General features: G+C 40.6%; 1 long non-coding RNA gene across 1 annotated transcript; it reads left to right on the forward strand.

The window, feature by feature from the left end:
* Positions 1-1,067: 1,067 nt before the first annotated feature.
* LOC138725748 (uncharacterized) lies at positions 1,068-15,779 on the forward strand. Its single transcript, XR_011338297.1, has 5 exons — positions 1,068-1,250; positions 5,674-5,762; positions 8,122-8,247; positions 9,285-9,474; positions 15,524-15,779. It is a non-coding gene; the product is annotated as an uncharacterized lncRNA (long non-coding RNA).
* Positions 15,780-18,116: the final 2,337 nt, after the last annotated feature.

An 18,116-nucleotide genomic window follows, 5' to 3' on the forward strand; every position in this document is an offset into this window, starting at 1 on the left:
CCCACTGATTAGGCTGTTTGCCTCTGATTGGGGAACTGCTCAGAAGAAGGGCTAAAATGGAGTGGGAATCTCCAAAGGCATGAATTGGCAAAGAAAAGGTTAAAGGAAAGAGTCCCACCTCCCTGGAATGTAGGTTGGTGATAATTCTACTGAGAGTTTATTGGAAGAAGCTGTTTTGGGCCAAAATTTAATTTATTGGAAAACAGTCTCTAATGGCAGTTTTCAGTTTGTATTCAGTTTTCAGTATGTATGCATATAGGAAAATGTTTTACCAGGCTCAAACATCAAATTTCATCAATTTACCTAGGAAACTGAGGCTGACTTTTATTTTTTTTTCCTATAAAAATATAGATTGGGAAGTAAATCTTATTGTTTGTCTTCAGATTTACATTTCCAGTGCTGAGAGAATACAAGGTGAATTGTCAGAGGAGTATTCTGAGACACCACATCCTTCCTGTACATCCATCTGTTGGATTTAGAGGAGAGTTAATTTTAAGAGTTGGTTTACGTCTTGAGACTTCCATTGTTTCTGTCAAAAAAAGGCACAACCTGCAACATTAGATCACAGTTTCACTCCACAGAGCTTTTCTCCTACAACAAATTTTTCTAAAACCCTACTACTCAGTTCTTCTCAAGCACCTAATCAAACATGGCATATCCCCAGTGTTCAGAAGTTACGACAGGCTTGTCTAAATCATGGATTGCTTTTAAAAAGCAAAAGAATTTAAGGCTCTGTGGGGCTTTTATTTAGGCTTTCTCTCACTGCTGAACCTTTAGCAGTCCCTTCTTTCTATTTTTTATGATTTTCAACTGTTCTTATACTAAGATGTTCCTACTGTTTCTTTCTTACAGAAGCCACTGCTAAAAAAAATTTTAAAAATCCCCAATACATCATAAGACTTGTGTTATGTAACCATGAGACTTGGCAATACTTGCATTTTACTTCAAATTTAGCATCTTTTTTCATACACAGGTTTCCTCAGATTTCTTTTGCTTGAGGAGGCAGCCTGAAGCTTTGATTTTTCTGGGCATCATATAGAAAAAAAAATGAGAGAGAGGAACAGTGGACCACTGCTACAGTTGGGAAACCTAATTTTTATCTCAGTCCGTCAGTGAGTCAGTCCTGGATGGATGGCGGAGCTTGTTCTTGTGACCGTATGGAGAAAAACTGGAACTGGGATGCATAATCTGAGAGCTCTTTTCCATGAAGAGACACAAAACATAACTGAAGGGAAGTGTTCAGAAAAGAGGTAAATAGTCTGTGAAGTGGTTAATCTTTGTCTTGTTTGAGATGTTTTGTCTATCACTCATTGTATTGCTCTGCCTATCCTTCTTTTTTTTGCTGAAGCCAACGTGTACCATGCACATCATCATTTATATCTTTCACGGTTTCCTCTACCTCTGGCCTTTGGCACTACAGTTTGCAGAATGGCTTGGTGAACAGTATGAGATGCAGATTCATTTCAGTCCTTCCTCACTTTCCAACTCTTTCCATGGGTTAAAATTCAGCAGAATCTCATCCCTGGTATGATTCATACCCTGGGAGACAAGAACACAGCTGGGGGCTGCAGCATGCAACAGGTATGAGGAAGGAAAACACCTTAGGCGGCTGTTGTCACCAAAAATACATCTGTAAGACCAGTGACAAAAATCCTTAAGATTAAATGCAAATAAGAAAGAGCAGAGGTGAGTCTTACTTTTTTTGTTAGCAGCAGAGAAATAAATGTTACGGACATGCATGCACTTCACAGATAATCCCAGTTTGTGATATGTAGCTTTTATTTTCAGTATGATCTTAAAATAATAGCATGTAAAATGAGAATTTCCTGCTTCTCCCAGTCCTTGCAGAGGCCTAAACCAAGACATCCTATCTGTGACCCTTGAGCTGGGAAGATCATACCCCAGCAAGTCTTTCCTACTGTGTGAGAACAGTGACAACCTACCTCCCTCATCCATTGCAGGCTGTGAAAATGAATACAAGGGGTAAAGCGCTTTGAGATCCTTAGATTGGGAAAGGTCAGGAGAGCATCGCCATCTCTTTCAGGAGCTCCAACACCAAGGGGAAAAATAAATCACACAAAGCTTAAATAGGAAACCGCAGCTGCTGTCAGATTAAATCTGTTACAAGTGCATTCCACTGCCTTGCTGAACAGTGTTTTATTTCACACCTCAAAATGTGAGGCCCTGTGCTACGGACTTGCTCCTTTTTCCCTATTCCCCCTAGATGACTTAAAAAGCTGAAAGTGCAGCTGGAAATTAATGCTTCCTGTCTTTTTAAATAATGTGACATTGAAATCCCGATATTTAATGCGTTGGCATTTAACATGCCACAATATTTCAGTTACTTTGCACTGGTTGGGTTGTAGAAGTGTTATTACAGCTGTTCTGAAATTCTGACAAAGAGGTGCATTTCTCTCTTCTCTTTTTTTTTTTTTTCTCTCGACTATGTCCCACCATAATTGCTTTTTGCTGCATCTCTGAACCGTAACCATGGCGATCCACCACATTCATCAGAGGAGCCTCTTGTTGTTTTGCTTGTGTGAATGTAAGAAGAGGGAAAATATTAAAAAAACCAGGGGGGTTGTACAATATTTGCAGAACTTTTTTTTAAAAAAAATCAGATTTTTCCTTTTTTTCCCACTTTTCTCTCTTTTTTTTTTTAATCTTTTTCTCTTTTCCTAGTGACAGAAGCTGTATTGAAGAAGTGGCCTGACCAAAACACCAAGGACTTGTTCATAGCCTAAAAAAGGGAAAGGAGGAGTCTGGTTCTGGAGGTGTCACTCTGTGCAATACAGATAACTGGATCTTTCAAACCATTCCTCCTGAAAGGGGGAATTGTTATGTGCAGAAGGGGCAGGAAAGGTTGACCCTTTTCCATTTCTGTCTTATGACAAACTAGTCCTTGTTTGGAGGACAAGTTAATGCAGAACATCATTACCATATTGAAGTCATGCTGGTTATGACTGGGGAAGAAAATGCCTGGCTTTGGAAAAAGGTCCGGGGATACCCCTTTCTGAGTTTGCTGGATGCATGGTCTGCTACTCATTATATGGATGATAAGGAACAAGAGATATTGAAACCTTTGACTGTAGTGGGGCAGGCAAGAGATGAAGAGGAAAGTGAATGTTCTTGCTCTGATATGCTTTTCAATACCTGCTGCCTCAGTGTACTTTTTCAATGCTCCAAAAATCTTCAAAAATTAGCCTAGAAACTTTTATACTGAAGGACTTGGGCAGCTCAGCTTTTATCTGATGTTCTGGAGCTGCTTAGAAGAGACAGAAACATGCCCAAAGTTCAAAGTATCCTTTGATCAGCTTTGCCCACCAAGAGTAGCCAATTCCAAACCATCAGCCACCGTTGGTGAATTTTCCAGGACACGAGGAAAGAAGAGGAAGCAGTTGTTCTTAAAGGGCCTGTCTGGAAGCCCATAATGCGAGGCATGGGTATAGTATGACTTCCACTGTCCAGTCTTTCAGGTGAGATGGCTGAGAATGAAGGTTTGGTGCCCTGTAAAATCTGGTTGCTCTTTCCTGAGGAACTCTAGAAGTCACTCTACATATATTCATGCAACATGATCTAGCTGTAGATGAGATTTGTTTGCCTGTAGAGGTAATATGGCTCATTTCCATTTAGTATGAACAACTACAGGATATTATTTCACTGTCCTTCAACATGAAAGCCAGGAATGGAGTGATGAAGCAGCTGTGCTCTGGACCCCATGGCAGCACTTACCAAGCTATCATGAGATATTCCCCAAATGTCCTTGCTGTGGCAATCACCTGTGGCAGTACCTGATTGCCTTCTAAAGTGGTAGCTTCTGACATAAAACTTTATCTGAATTAATAATTATATGTCTCAGGGCCATAACTTGTTATAGTCACGGATTGGGTTTTTTATTGTCTTTTAAGCATTTGGCACAAGGGCTCTGCTTTCTAAGATTTCAGTGCAGTAAGAGGCAGATGCTGATGCAATTCACCCCAAAGTCCAGTTACGGGGGCTTCTACTCTTTCTTATTTGCTCTCCTTCAGCCAGCTGCACCTCTGTCTTTACATCCCTCACTAGCAGTGCTGATGGATCAAAAGCTATGTGCATGCCACTAATGCTCCAGTTAACAGGTTGGGATCTGAACACACCCAGCCTGTGTCAGGGGTTTCAGCCAGCTCGCTGGACCATGCATGGTGCTGGCTGAGGCAGGGGCACGCATCTCCTCCTGCCATCAGTACAAAGAAACCCTAGAGGAGGAAGGTTCCTAAGGCAAAGCTATTTATTGATGTGCCTCAGCATGGGCATTTGCTGGCGAGGCAGAGCCACCAGAGCATTGCTCAGTGACCTGAGAGGTATTTGGTTGGAAAATGTCTGGTTTTGTTCTCGTCTGAGAGCCATTTGATCCATCCCCAAAGATGCAGCACAGCAAAGGCCCTGAGGCCCTCCCGTGGGTGACAATGAATACACTGGGGTCTATGGAACAAACTGGGTTGTCTACAAGTCAGAAAGTCTTAGAGACCCGTTTCTAGGTGGGGTTGTCAATATAGAATAACAAAGCAAAAAGCACTCCAGGCTAAATGTTATCAGTGATTATTTTTAACTTTATTTTTATTGTTTCTGATGTGTTCTTCAATCTGTCTTGTTGATATTTATTTTTCCATTTGTGATAAGGGTCATATGTCATGCCTCCCTTGCATCAGGTGCTATACGACCATGTACTGTCCTTCCCCCAAACAGTTCACAAAGTCTTTCTCTGTAGATGAGTTCTCACTGGTTCTGTGATAACTGAGTTGTACATGCCCTTTAACAGGAGGTTCTTTAGAGGACGTAGGGCTTCTTTCTCTTCCTCAAAGCAATGAGGAGGTATGACCCTCCCCATTGACAAATAAACAGAACCTTAAAGAAAACCCCAAAGTCTCAAAACATTTTCCATAATCAAAATTATCATCTATTTTTAATAATTAGCAACACCTGAATATTGAATGACATGGCTATTGAATACAGTGAAGCCTATTTGCCCTTGGGTTCTTTTATTGATTTCTGTTCCATTCCCACGTAAGGAAAATGAACTTATTCCATGCTCCCTAGAAACCTGGGACCTAAGTGGAAATCTCAAAATAATTTTTTAGGTATTTATCAACCATAATGTACTACTTCCAAAATACTCAAAGTTTTCTGCTAAATTCAAAAGAAGGGTCTGTCTGTGAAAGTCCGTTGTGTGTGCTGTTTGTGTGTGGAATCTGAAGACAAAGGTAAAACCTTTTTTGTAAGCAGGAACTGCAGTAAAGCCTATTCCAACCATGTTTGATTAGGGGTTCACTATGTATACATCTGCAGATGTAGAAACCTGTTAGTAGAAATTTTATATAAAACTATTCCCATTGAATAAATCGAAACAAGGTAAATTAGTAGTGATAAATAAAAAATAACACAGGGACTTCTCACTGAAGAACAGTCTTACCTTTTCTGGCATGCAAAACTGTATGCTGAAGGAACTCTGTAAGGTCCCACTGGACCTTGTGAGGGTCCAGCCTGTGAGGCTGCAGGAGCTCTGGGAAAGCAAAATCTCATCTCATCTCAAGCAAAAGGGCCACAGTATCAGCTGGGCTCTGGAGCTTGTTGTCAAACAGTGTATGCTACAACCCTGAGGTGCTAATTTTAAATTAGGGGTTTCCCCACCACCCCTAGATTTGAGCAATGCCTGGAGTTTGCAGTTTCCCGCGGATGAAAAACAATAATAATGTTCTCCAGGGATGCATCTTGGTGTGTCTGGAAAGGTGCGCTTTCCATATTGCTAATTTCTGAGTGACTTGGTCTGGTATAAGGTAGGTTCTGAGGCACAAATGATTTTTTTTTCTTTTTTTAGCTCTCTACTTTGGTTGTTATGGCTGAACATGAAACTGGGCTCCATGGGGCCATTTAGAGGAAATGCCATAGGCAGAGGAAGCTGCTTGAGGTTTCCTCAGAGCAGCATTGCAGCGGTCTGTGTGATGAACACCAGAAACTGTGATGCCAGGTAGAGCAAATGAAACTTGGAGCTGAAAATTAAATATTTTTAATTAAAATCCACATCTGTGAGCTGCTCACTGGGAGCCAGGGTTTAGCTGCTAAATTATGCTGACACACTGGGATCACCAGTGTCAGAGACAGTAATCCCAGAGAGGCAGCCGGCAGATCTCGCTGGTTAATATTTAAAAAGCTGCTGGCGCCTGATGGAGACCGTTTTGTGAAATACTCCATCAAGGTTGATTTTTTTTTCTGCTTGTTAGTAGTGTCGTACATGGGGAGCTGTCACTTTTGGCTACAAGGGCAATCCTGGCCTTGATGCAGATTCCAAGAAGTTTTTAAACTGTTTCTATGCAATGGCCACTGAATTTGGTGTTATGCCAGTAATGTGCCATGAGCACAAGTGAGGCAATCCCCTAAGGGGCTACTATTTCAGTGGCCATAGATAGCATCTCCTGACCACTCTCTCTGGTGTCCCAAATATTTTTGGGCAGAAGGAGGCTCATAAGAGATAGCTAATGCACTGCTAGGGTTACCAAGTCAGGGTTTGTCCTACATACCCTGTGAATCCCACCCTGCTGCTGGCTGGTGTCCCTCCACTTCTCCAGCTATTCCATTGGCCACCTTGCAGCCAGGAGCACAGCAAGACCCAGAGCAGGAGTTTTTTCTCTATGTGGTCTGAAAAGACACTCTGGGACTGAAAACATATGCCAGGAGATGTTTCAGTTCATCATCTTTTTTTTTTTTTTTGCTTTTAAAGGTAAAACTCTGAATCAGTCTCACACAATCTTGTCTAATGCAGGTACAGAGGCAAGGAAGAGCTGAGGTGGAGTTAACTATATTTCTCTGTACCACTCTGTGTATGTTGTGAACCATAAGAGAAAAAGTTAGGAGCTTTGTAGCAACGACTTCAAAGCCAGACAGTAGAGCAACACATTTGTAACTGGTTAATATACCTCAGCTTTCATCAGCATTTAGCAACATCCTACTCTGTCTTTACTGCTGTGTTGGTTTTCTGCATGAATTAATTTAATAGCATGATTTTAATTGAAGAAGAAACAATAACGAAATTTGTATCCTAACATTATCTAGTGGGAGAGAAATAACATCAAGCAGCAAATTACGAAAGAGGTGCCAGAAAAAGGTTTCAGAAAAGGTACTGGAAAGTGAAAACTTGAATCTTTCTCTTCAGCTCCTAGATTTCAGATTTGGTGTTTTAAGTTTGTGTCTACTTACAGGGAGAAACAGGGTGTGTAAGAGAGAGCTGAGAATTTACAGGTTTCAAGCATGAAATTCTCTGCAAGACAAAAGCTTGCCACCCTCCTATATCTTCTCAATCGGATGGGAAACAAGACTTAATCAGTTGAGACAGTCTGAGAAAACAGCACTATCTTTCAACTTTCTCTAGAAGTGACCAGATTAATAGTAAATTCTGTTGAACAAGAAGCGAAGTCAGGAGAAGCCAGCCTGCCTCAGAGAAAGCCTGCTGACAGTGCCACAGAGGAGGTGATGAAACACGAATGGTCAGGTTCACTTTTGTTTAAAATCAATTTAATTTGCTCTAACGCAACCTGGTTGAGTTTGTATTTTCAGTAATGACTGGGAATAATTTATTCTCCTTCATTTAACAGATCACTTGCTCTCTCATCACTCAAAACCCCCAAATTGTGTTAAAAAAATGACTCTGACAACAAATTATCTCAAGATTTTAAACCAGTTGTCAGTGTCCCTTTAAGTCAAATCCTCTTTCCACTTATAGCACAGATGCATGAAAGAGGAGGCTGCTGTTCCTGAGCAAACATGGAAGAAGATTGAGTTGTGTGTGGGAGGACAGAACAGGAAAGTACGCCAGTTACTTGGGCCACTCCTCTAGCAAAATTATTAAGTATTGTTAGAAAGTATTTTGCAGGGGTGGGGGGGTAGTTAGTCTCCTAAGCATAGTCAAATGATGGGGCAGAGCTGTCAATAATAATAAGTAAGGAAAAAAACATTTATTGAAAAAAAGTTGCCTAATTTTCTCCACCATTCAGCCTTACTCTGGGGAATGAGGAGATAGAATTTTTGTCACCGTCTCCCCACTGGATAAATCACCCAATCTACAAGCCATAACAAATCCTTCTTCTGTTCCAGCTCTTTCTGAAATTATTTTTCCTGCACAGGGGAACACTTGCAGCCCCAAACTTGATTCAGAAGGGTCCAGGATATTCAAGACTTCAAAGGTCATTCAGATACAAACTAAGACAGACCATCTAGCAAGTTTGTGGCAACAGAGTTCCAGGTAGTACAAGCACCCAGAAGACTTTTCTTTCCATTTTCTATTTTGCCCCATCACTCATATATTGTACTATTGAGTTACCCAAAGGAATAAAGCATGTTTGTGTTATCTAGATATATTTAACAAACTTTATTCTGCTCCCAAGTGTTCATCTATCAGTTCCTGCTTCCATCTAACCCAAGCATGTGTGGATCTGTCAGTATATCACTGCCTCTTTCTGCATCCTATTCCTCATGATGACCAGCCAGCAATACTTCAAAGAAAGGCCAAAACTGGATGCAGACAAATCCCATAAAGCTACCAGAAACTGAGAGGGGGCTAAATCCTTCTTGGTCTTCAGAAGTATCCACAGAATCCGAAGCATAAGATAAATAAAATGCAAATCAAGAGCAACCTAGTCTCCTTTTAACCCTTTGGGGATATACTGACATGCAGTACTTGTGTCTCCTTGGCAATACTGTCCCTTCAAAGTCTTATCAAATACCAGTTCAGATTCCTTCCTATAACTGACAGCTTTAGAAAACCATTGCAGAGTTACAATGCTCAAATAATCAATACTCACACTTTAATTTTCACTGTAAAAATATTCACGGCCAATCTATAATTAACTGATCTAGTTCCAATACTTTTCTTTGACTTAAATAATCTTTCTTTACTGTTCCTCTGGCCTCATTGTCCTGAAGCCTGAATACATTTAAGAAGTGTCATAATAACCTGTTTTAATCTTTGGCTGTTTGAAAAAAAGACAAAGCTCCTCCTGTACTTATGTCAGGAAGGTCATTGTCATTAAATATCAGAACTAGATTAAATATTTCCACAGGCTTTTATCAGTGCTTTCAATATTTATACCATTATTTGCTTTCAATATTTATACCATTATTTTTGTTTTTACCAGAAATACCTGTTCTAATGCATTCTGTTAATTCTTTGGCTGACCAATAAACCAGATTCTTTCTTTCCTCTGTGGCACTTAATGGATTAGGGTTCTCATTCAAGACTTTGATGTTACTTTTTCCAGGACTTGGTGGACCTTTCTTTGGAAGAGTGCAGCTGTAGCAATTCCAGTTTGATGAAGCCAGAGAATCATTGACCTTCGCTGGCTGTTGAAATCTTACTGCTTCATATCTTCTCAGCATCTCTCTAGCCATTTGCAGTGTGACTTGCACTCAAAGTGGAGCAGGGATTGTTTCTGTGTCTGGATGGGACTGGTAAGGTGAAAAGAACTCACAATTCTATAATCATAATAATAATGATGATGATGATGATTCTTGCATAATGGCAGTCTGGGCCATCCTCTCTTAGGTTGTATTCCTAATGGGGTTCCAAATTAGCAGATGAAAAGGGATTTTCAAATAAAATGAGAGTGTTAGTCTGACTCTAATCATCTTTTCACCAGTTTTTACAAAATTGCAAATCAAGTTGTGTTGCCTATCAGGTTTTCTAAGAGCCACTAAACCAGTTGAAGCAAGTTATGGGGACTGCATGGGTTGTCCAGATGGTGCTTCAGCGGCTTCGTGGTGGTTTCTTACGTGTCACCAGTTTAGACCAGTAGGGATGTCCTAAGTTATCATTTGCTTTTGGAGCAAAGATCATATTTTTATATGAAGAATAAAATTATAAATACTTTATAAACTGTTAGTAAATTATTAATAGAGAAGAATACTCAATTCATGAATAACATGTTATAGATTATTTAAAGCGCATCATTTCTAGTTGTGTAGATGAATATAAATCTGGCTAATAAGCACAATATTGAACAGTCCATAACAATTGATTTACTCATTATTAATATATACGTTACTACCCGTTGTTCTGTATTTATGCCATTTCCCTGGCAGTAAATGAAACTAAACTGAGTTCTTTTGAACCAACCATTTCTAAAAATAATTCTTCTTGATTCTGAGTTTTGAATTTATTGAAGAAAGAACATAAGCATTTCTTTGTCTCTGTAGTATATTAAAAAACATGTGATTGATTGTTTTTTTGTGGCTTCCCAATGGCTATATTCCCTCTGCCACCACTATCAAAATTCTGTTCTGTAAGCTAATCAAGTTATTGTGCAGGCAAGTGAGTAAATGAAAATAATTATGTTCATCTAGGTCTTTGAAAGGAAAAGTGTTCACAACTTGATGAATGGAAGTTAACAGGACTGGTGGAAATGTGATCCATATGCAAGTACATTGATGAGATGAATGGGTTGTATAGCTCTGGTTCTACACGACATTATCTGAGCTTGGATCCTGGGATGACACTGAGGATGGAGGAGGTAGGGTGAATATCAGGAAGCATTTCCTGGCAGTGAGGTCTGTTGGGCGATGGAATGATCTCCCCAGAGAAATGGAGGAAGTCCTGTTGCTAGAGTAAATTAAAGGATAGTCTAGACAAACCCCCCATTAGGTTATTCTCCTAAGGACCAGCCTTGTAGATGGGGAGGGAAATGACATGAGAGGTGGGAAAATGACTAATCATAGGGATGGTTTTGTGATATGGGTGGGAAGGATTCAGTAAATATCAATGATTCATAAGAACTGGCAAAAAATCCTTATGACATGTCTTCTGGTCACTGGTTTTTGATGGTCTGTATAATAATTGGCTAAGTACATTGGAAAACTCTTTGGTCCATTAGTAAAGCCCGATCAGTTAGTGTTTGAATTGTTAATGTTTGGGTTTCATCATCTTAAGCAAAAGATAACAAAATAAAAATGATTAAACTGAAGTGCACCTAAAACTGTTGGAGCCTTCTATGCTGGAGACAGTCATCTTGGCTCCATCCATAGCTGCATTACTCAACAATTAATCCTGTAGCATAATCAATAAAAGGAGTTCAACTATACCAGGGTAATTGCACCTGGCTTTATTTTATCTCTTATGACAGACCTTGGCCCTCTGCTCTGTAACAGCAAAGGCTGCTCAGCTGCTTTATAGCCCTTGCTGATGCAAAGCAGCTGTCCTGGTGGGACGGCTGGTTACCTGGGGCACCCACTAGCAGAGGGTCACTGGCAGCAAAGAACTCTTCTACTGACTTTCTGCCCTCTCTGTCCCAGTATCGGGCAGATGGAATGCAAACAGGGACCCAGTCTGCCTGCCTGGGTTTGAGGTATTGGAGCAGCTCCTTGTTTGTTTTGCAGGCAATGTGAATGTGATCAGATTCAAGGCTGTTCCAACTGGCATCTTCAAGACAGCTGGAAATGAGAGTGGCTTAAAACTTCTCAGAAATGCACCAAATAAGGGCTTAGCACAAAAAACCAGCCCCAAGCCTCATGCAGGCTGAGAAGGGTCTGTCAAACTCTAACTGTGCTGAAGAACAGGGAGGAGATAATTATGGTTTTTACCTTACAAAGGTAGGAATTGTTTTCATCCTATGCAATAGAAGTTTAATAGTGTACACCCAAGGCAAACTGTAAAATTTATATCATAGTCAGAATGTTATCCTGAAAATTACACTCTAGTTAACAAATTACACACCAAACCTCTCCTTGTCCAACAGCTAGAAGTCTCAAAAAATCAGGTAGGGAAGGCTTAAAATTATTTTTCATTCTCTCACACGATATAAATTGCTTTTGACTGTTTGTTTTTGTTTAGGCATTTATTTATTTCTTCTTTAAAGTGAATTTCCAAGGTCATTAAAAATGAATGTGGGCCTTTAAATTTCTAAATACCAGAGGAGCTCCCATTAGCTCCCCTCCTCCTGTCAGTGTCTTTTCGGGAATATTGAAGCCACAGATGTAGAGGAAATGTGCCCAGTCGGTAGATAACGCCTGACTGGCCTCTGACCCTGGGGTTAAACTGCTGTCTGGGCTGTGTGGACCAGCAACCCCCTTCCCAGGGATGGAAAGCTGCCAGCCAGCTGTCAGTGTGCCAGGGCATTACATCTAGCACAGGAACACAACGATATGATATCTTTTTTATATCCTTTCCTTTTAAGCCCCTCTGCACCAGCAAGGGACAGGGGGAATGTGCGAGCCAGTACTGAGCTTCCCATCAGTTGTGTTTTCATAGCTGCCAAATAAATCTGATTAGTTTGACTGCATTCCCAGGAAAGTAAATCTGCTGTTTATCTCCAGGTTCATCAAATCCTGGGCATTTCGACTGATGCTTGTTAAGGCACATTATTGTTTATTTTCCTTATTGTGCAATAGCTACAAGGATTTTTACAGTCTGTTGAATTATAGGTGAATGGGTGGTTTATCAAGCTAATCCAATGAGACTGGTAAGCCAGATCCAGCCTCTCTGAGCCTCTGGTGCAATATGGGAAGGGACAGAAAGACAGAGATTCATATAGCTTTGATTTGGTCCTGATGCCACTAAGGAGGGAAGAGTGATTGTTGTTATAGCTGGGCAAACAAGCATAGTGATTTGCTTGTAGACTAAGCATCATGCACAGGCGAGTCCCTTCTGACTGCTCTGCTCAAGAAGGTCTCTCCCATGCTACAGAGCAGTGCCCACCTGAAATATGTATCCCAAACGTGCCCTTTCCAAAGCCTGGATATGCTGTGGCTTCATTAACAACATCTTGATCTGATTTGAGTAGGGTGCCAGAGAACGGGGCACTGTTTCCGCCCAGTCCATCATAAATGGTGGTGTTTAAGTCTGCTCTGGTGACTAAGCACCTTACAGGATGCTCCCTGCCCTGGCAATATTTGCACTTGCAATAAGAATGTGAACTTACAGATGGGAAATTGAGTTTAAGTGACTTGCCACAAACAAAGTCTGTGCAGAGTGAGGAGCTGAACTGGGGAAACTCAGGTCTTGAACTAACTCTCTGCCCATCTCAACACCATCTTCCTTCCTCTAGTCTTAAAAGAAAAACAAAGGTCATGACCAGGCACCCTTTAAAGCATGGCATATAAGCAAGAGTAGACACAGGACTGAATGGCTTCCAAACAGGATCTTCCTACCTAAAATACATCCAGGAGTTCAGCTGCAGAAAAGACTTTTCACTTCCCTCTGTATAATAGTTATGTTTAGCTGCTGACTACCCTAGATGTGCCTGCATGTTTGTGGTGGGTGAAATGCCTCCTGGGAGGACATAATATAGACAGCTTTTATTAGAGCCATTTTTCCGGCACTTAGAGCTTCCCAAGCTTTGACTCGACACTGATTATCAGTGGGATGCAACATAATCTTCATGGAATACACATGAACATTATTATGATGTGTTTAGAAAGTGGTTTTATATATATATATATTTTTTTTTCCCATTGTTGTGATGAAGGAGTTCTTTGGAAAAAAAAGCAGAAGTGATTTTCAATCTGGGAGCAAAGCAGTAAGTACCATTAAGACTGGTCTAAGATCTTTTCCTCAAGTGGTAAGGGCCTACAGTTAGTCTCAGTCTGAATCTTGCCTTCTTATACCTACACAGCAATTGGAAAATCAGACTTAAAATACTGCAGGCACAGCAAGTTTAGCTAGCACTGTTTCTGGCAGAAAGATGGAGGACAGCACAAGTACAAATTGCTCTGGTTCGGGTGTAAACCATTGCATTTGACTTAAACTCAACATCACTTAAGCTTCCTTCCTACATCCCTTCCACACTAAAATCCCTCACGCACAGAAGTATTCAAGTCTGTGCTTAAAACACACATAGATTTGAGAGACCACATCTGCTGGCAGAAGCAGCAGCAGCTGTACAAAGGCATCCTCTGCTTGCTTTCATCTCCGTCTTAATGGAAAGGAAAATGGAGCATAAAGATATTCTACAGAAGGTTAAGTGCTCCCGTCTAAATGCGGTGGGTTTGGAGGAGTCAATGAAGCAAAGCCAGGGGGGATGGGAAGCAGGTGGGGGGCCTGGAGAGGATGCAATGGTTTCTGCTGTTTGGCTGCAGATGTGTTATTCCAATTAACTTGAAAGTGGGAATGTGAAGGGTGAGCGGGAAGGGAAGGTGAGGAAGCATTTTTATGGTAGGAGGTAAAGTCTATGCTGTAGACAGTGATGGAGATGGCCCTCCTGGTCTGTCTAAGGTCATCTGGTTTTATGTGAAGCAAGAGGTGTAAAACCGATGCACAAAACCCAAACAGGAAGGGCTTGAATGGCATATGTGGAAAAGCTTAACAGGCACATGCTTGACCCAGAGCTTAGATTGCTGCTCATCACCCAGTGGCCCCGGTGATCATTGGCTTTCCTGGGCATGTCTCTATTGTAAGTTACAGGATAACCCACTTGCCTTGATTTGAAGATAAACCCTCCTGTTTGACTATGTGCGCATGTCAATGTCCATGGAAAAGCTTTGTTGGATGAATGGCTAACGTGAGGCTGCAGATGGAAGAGAGGTTCCTTAAAACATCCCTGCTGGACTGCAATGTTGAAGGTACATACAACTGCACCATGATGAGAGTCTGGTGGGTTGAACGATGTTCCATGGTAGAAAAGAGGAGGAAAGGAAATGTGTAGGGGGAGTACACGATAATACTGAGAATAAAAGTTAATTAAAAAATAAAATCAAGAGAAATGTGTCTCTAAGGCCACTTCTTTTGCAGAGACCACCTGTCAAATGCTTCCCTGTCTATAAACCCAAGATTGGCTTCCAATCTACTCTGCAGTTCTTTAATTTTTAATGCCTCTCTCCTGGTCTCACAGGTGGCTATTATAGACAGAAGCTGTCGCCTGTATAGATACAGATGTGTGTGATGCACAAACTGAACATGAGTGCTCAGGATTCAGGAACTGACACCATTCAGGAGCAAGAGAAGCTAAAGGAGGTTGTTAAACTGCAGAGAGCAAGGTGTCTCAGCATTGTTAGAGATTGCCACATGTCTTCTTCCTTTTTTTTTTTTTTTTTATTTGCTTTCCAAAATGTCATCTTGGTGCATTTGAATTGACAACAACACTACAGGGTGAACTGGAGACAGACAGTTCAAGATGTGGTTTATGTATGGGTTTTTAAGACAGGAACTGCTGGTCTTAATCCAAGCTTCCTCTGTGTTACAACACTTAGCTTCCCCATCACCGTGATTCCAGGCAAAAAAAGGGGAGTCATAATTCTTTCTTTACCTGACTCACAGGGGTGTTGTGAGGCTCAGTTAGTTAATTATAGTAAAGCTTCTGAATAATAATCATAATAACACTTAGCAAATGAAAAGCGGGTATTATTACCGTTAAAGTAATGACAAGGCACCCTGCTGAAAGAAGCAAATATAATGCTGATTATTAAAATCATTTGTATTTAGTGGAAAATGTTGCCGCTGCTTTATAAACTTAGAGATGTAATCTTGTCTCCAAGCCATAACAATAAGTAATTCAAAGTGCTTTGTTGTTAGGTTTCTTGGGATACAGGAACAAGCAGGTACCTTCAATCAGATGGCTTTTATTTTAAAAGTTAAGAGAACAATGGAAGAAAAGGGAAGAAAAGCAACATCTTTCTGAGATGAGACCAAAGGCGTGTGTCTTATCTGAGCACGAGGTGGCTGCTCTGCCCTCTCCCTCTGGTGTCGCTTCCCCCCAGGAGCAAGGGGTGAATTTGGGAAAAGCTTCAAGGGGAGTCAAAGAAGCTGGGGGAGAGTGAAGTTTGAATTTGAAGGATAATTGAAGGCAAGATTTTGGTACAAATTACACACACTAACTAATTATTTCCACAAAGCCCAATGATAAGCTCTCAGTCTTGCTACTGCCCATATAGCTCATGTATCTTAGGTTTTATTTGCACTAACTCCCTTGAGTGCTCAATACCACAACCAGCCTGGCTGCTCGGGCTCTACATTTTTGTTTCTTTTTTTTTCTCTCATGTATGACTGCAGCTTTCTCTGAGAAAACTTTTTCCAACCTCGCCCACGATATAGCAGGAATATGCCCCAAACCTGTCAAGGGCTAAACACAGCAGTGCTGTGAGGCTGTCCTGCTGAGGGAATCAGCTGGTATGAGGAAAAGAGAGAGAGTTTGGGTTAAAACTAGTGAAGGAAGAAAACAACTTGTGATTTTGAAGTAAACATCTATCTTTTGGGTAAGACTATGGGGTTTTTTCTTCCTTTTTTTTTTTTTTTCCCTTTAACTACAGTTTAAAATTTGAGAGTCTGGAAGGAACAAGTCAGAAAGTCATTACTGTCAACTGCCTAGTGGAAAAAATGCCTGCTCCCATCACAAATATCCCACCGCAGCTGGTCATAGCCAGCTGACACCATAGACGTCATCTCAGAAAAGGGTAAAAATATTGAACGGGTCTCTGGAGAACCTCTTCACTCTCTGGATATACTCTCTCTGAGTCCTGCATTAAAACAAACAGTAGAGAGAAAAAAAAATATATGTGTATCTGTGGACTCGCTGTTTGTGTGGTATATTTTGTGTTGATGGATGGGCTCAGTTACCAGAGCTATTAATCCAGCAATTCTTAGGAACATAAAATTAATTTTTGGAGGAAATAAACTACATAAATAAAACTATTATAATTGGATATCACTCTGGTTCCACTGATTCTAGGGCTGTAAATTACACTTGATGTTCATGGTATCAGGCTCCGAGGTCTTTAATTCTGTTCTTTAAGGATGACTTATGCAGTGATGGGTGAGTGTTTGCTTCTGCAAGTTTGACTGTCTCAAGGGGATCCCAAAATTGCTATAAAAGAAAAGGACTCACTTATTAATACAAACTCTTTACTTTTGGGTTTCAATATTTCAACTTAAAGTTGACTTTCGATTCCAGGAATTGTTATTTTTCATATAAATTTAAGGCATGGGAATGTGGTATAAATATTTAGGTTGACATTCAGGTATTTGTATATTACTCTTGCTATGTATTGGTTGAGGTTCTATTGTAACTGTGACTGCACAACCTACTTCCAAGGTCTTTTGCGGCCAGTTTTGGAGGGTTGAATTGTGTAACATTTTCACTTCCTGGGGTGAGAATAAGTATATTTCAACTTGTGAGCATTCAAGCTCAGGAATATGGCAAATGCAAGGACAGAATAAGTTTTATGGTACATTAGACAACTCCTCTTTCGTCTTGGGAACCTTCCAGTAGGTTTTGATCCATTTCTGGAAGGGCAAGTTTTGAGATCCATCAATTCCTTGCCATAACTGCAGCATCCTTAAGCAGTACTGTGAGCTCCCAAGGATAGAAGACGTTAGATATACGAAATTCCTTTTCCTTTTATAAGATCTTATAAGATCTGGCATCTCCCTGGATGATTGGATGGAAAAGAAACAGAATCCACAGGGATATGTCTTTTAGTCCAGTCTGGCAGAGACACTTAGGAACTCTTCACTCCTTCATTTTTTTTGTTTAATTTATTATACTGTCATGTATAAACATATTCAGAAAAATATTAATTAGTATGTATTCCTTGACAACTAACTCTAAATGGATTAAACATACTTTACTCAATGAAGCAAAGAGGTGTTGATTAAGAGAAATTGAATTGTATCCCTGAGATAATTTCCTACCTCCGTGTCTGGAGAGTATAGGCAAACCAATGCTTGTAGAAGAAACTGACCCACTAGACTACAAGTATCTCAAAAATAATGTTTAGAACATGCATATTAATTGATTTAATGTAAAAATGTTTGATGCAAACTTGTGCTGAAACTTTAAATTGAGGTCCTGACCGTTCTCTGTGGTCACCAGAGAATCCCATAAGGATGGGAATGACCTGGCAATTTCCAGTTTGGGTAATTATGTTCTGCTTTCTGAATGTTTCCCATGCCCTTTCAATTAGTATGGTAATCATCCTCACTTTGTTACCTACACTGAAGTATAAGTGATAGTACATGCTGTTAAATAGCTACTATGCTCCACCCCAGAATCAATCATTTTTCAGTGGTGATGCTGGAGTGGAGAGCGCTTTGTCACCTGGCGTGCATCAGCTGAAGGGACCAGGAAGGTGGGGGACTTCAGGACCACAGTGGGGTCAGAGTGCCCCTT

This window comes from Phaenicophaeus curvirostris, chromosome 12 (assembly GCF_032191515.1).
Source record: "Phaenicophaeus curvirostris isolate KB17595 chromosome 12, BPBGC_Pcur_1.0, whole genome shotgun sequence".
Classification (NCBI taxonomy): domain Eukaryota; kingdom Metazoa; phylum Chordata; class Aves; order Cuculiformes; family Cuculidae; genus Phaenicophaeus; species Phaenicophaeus curvirostris.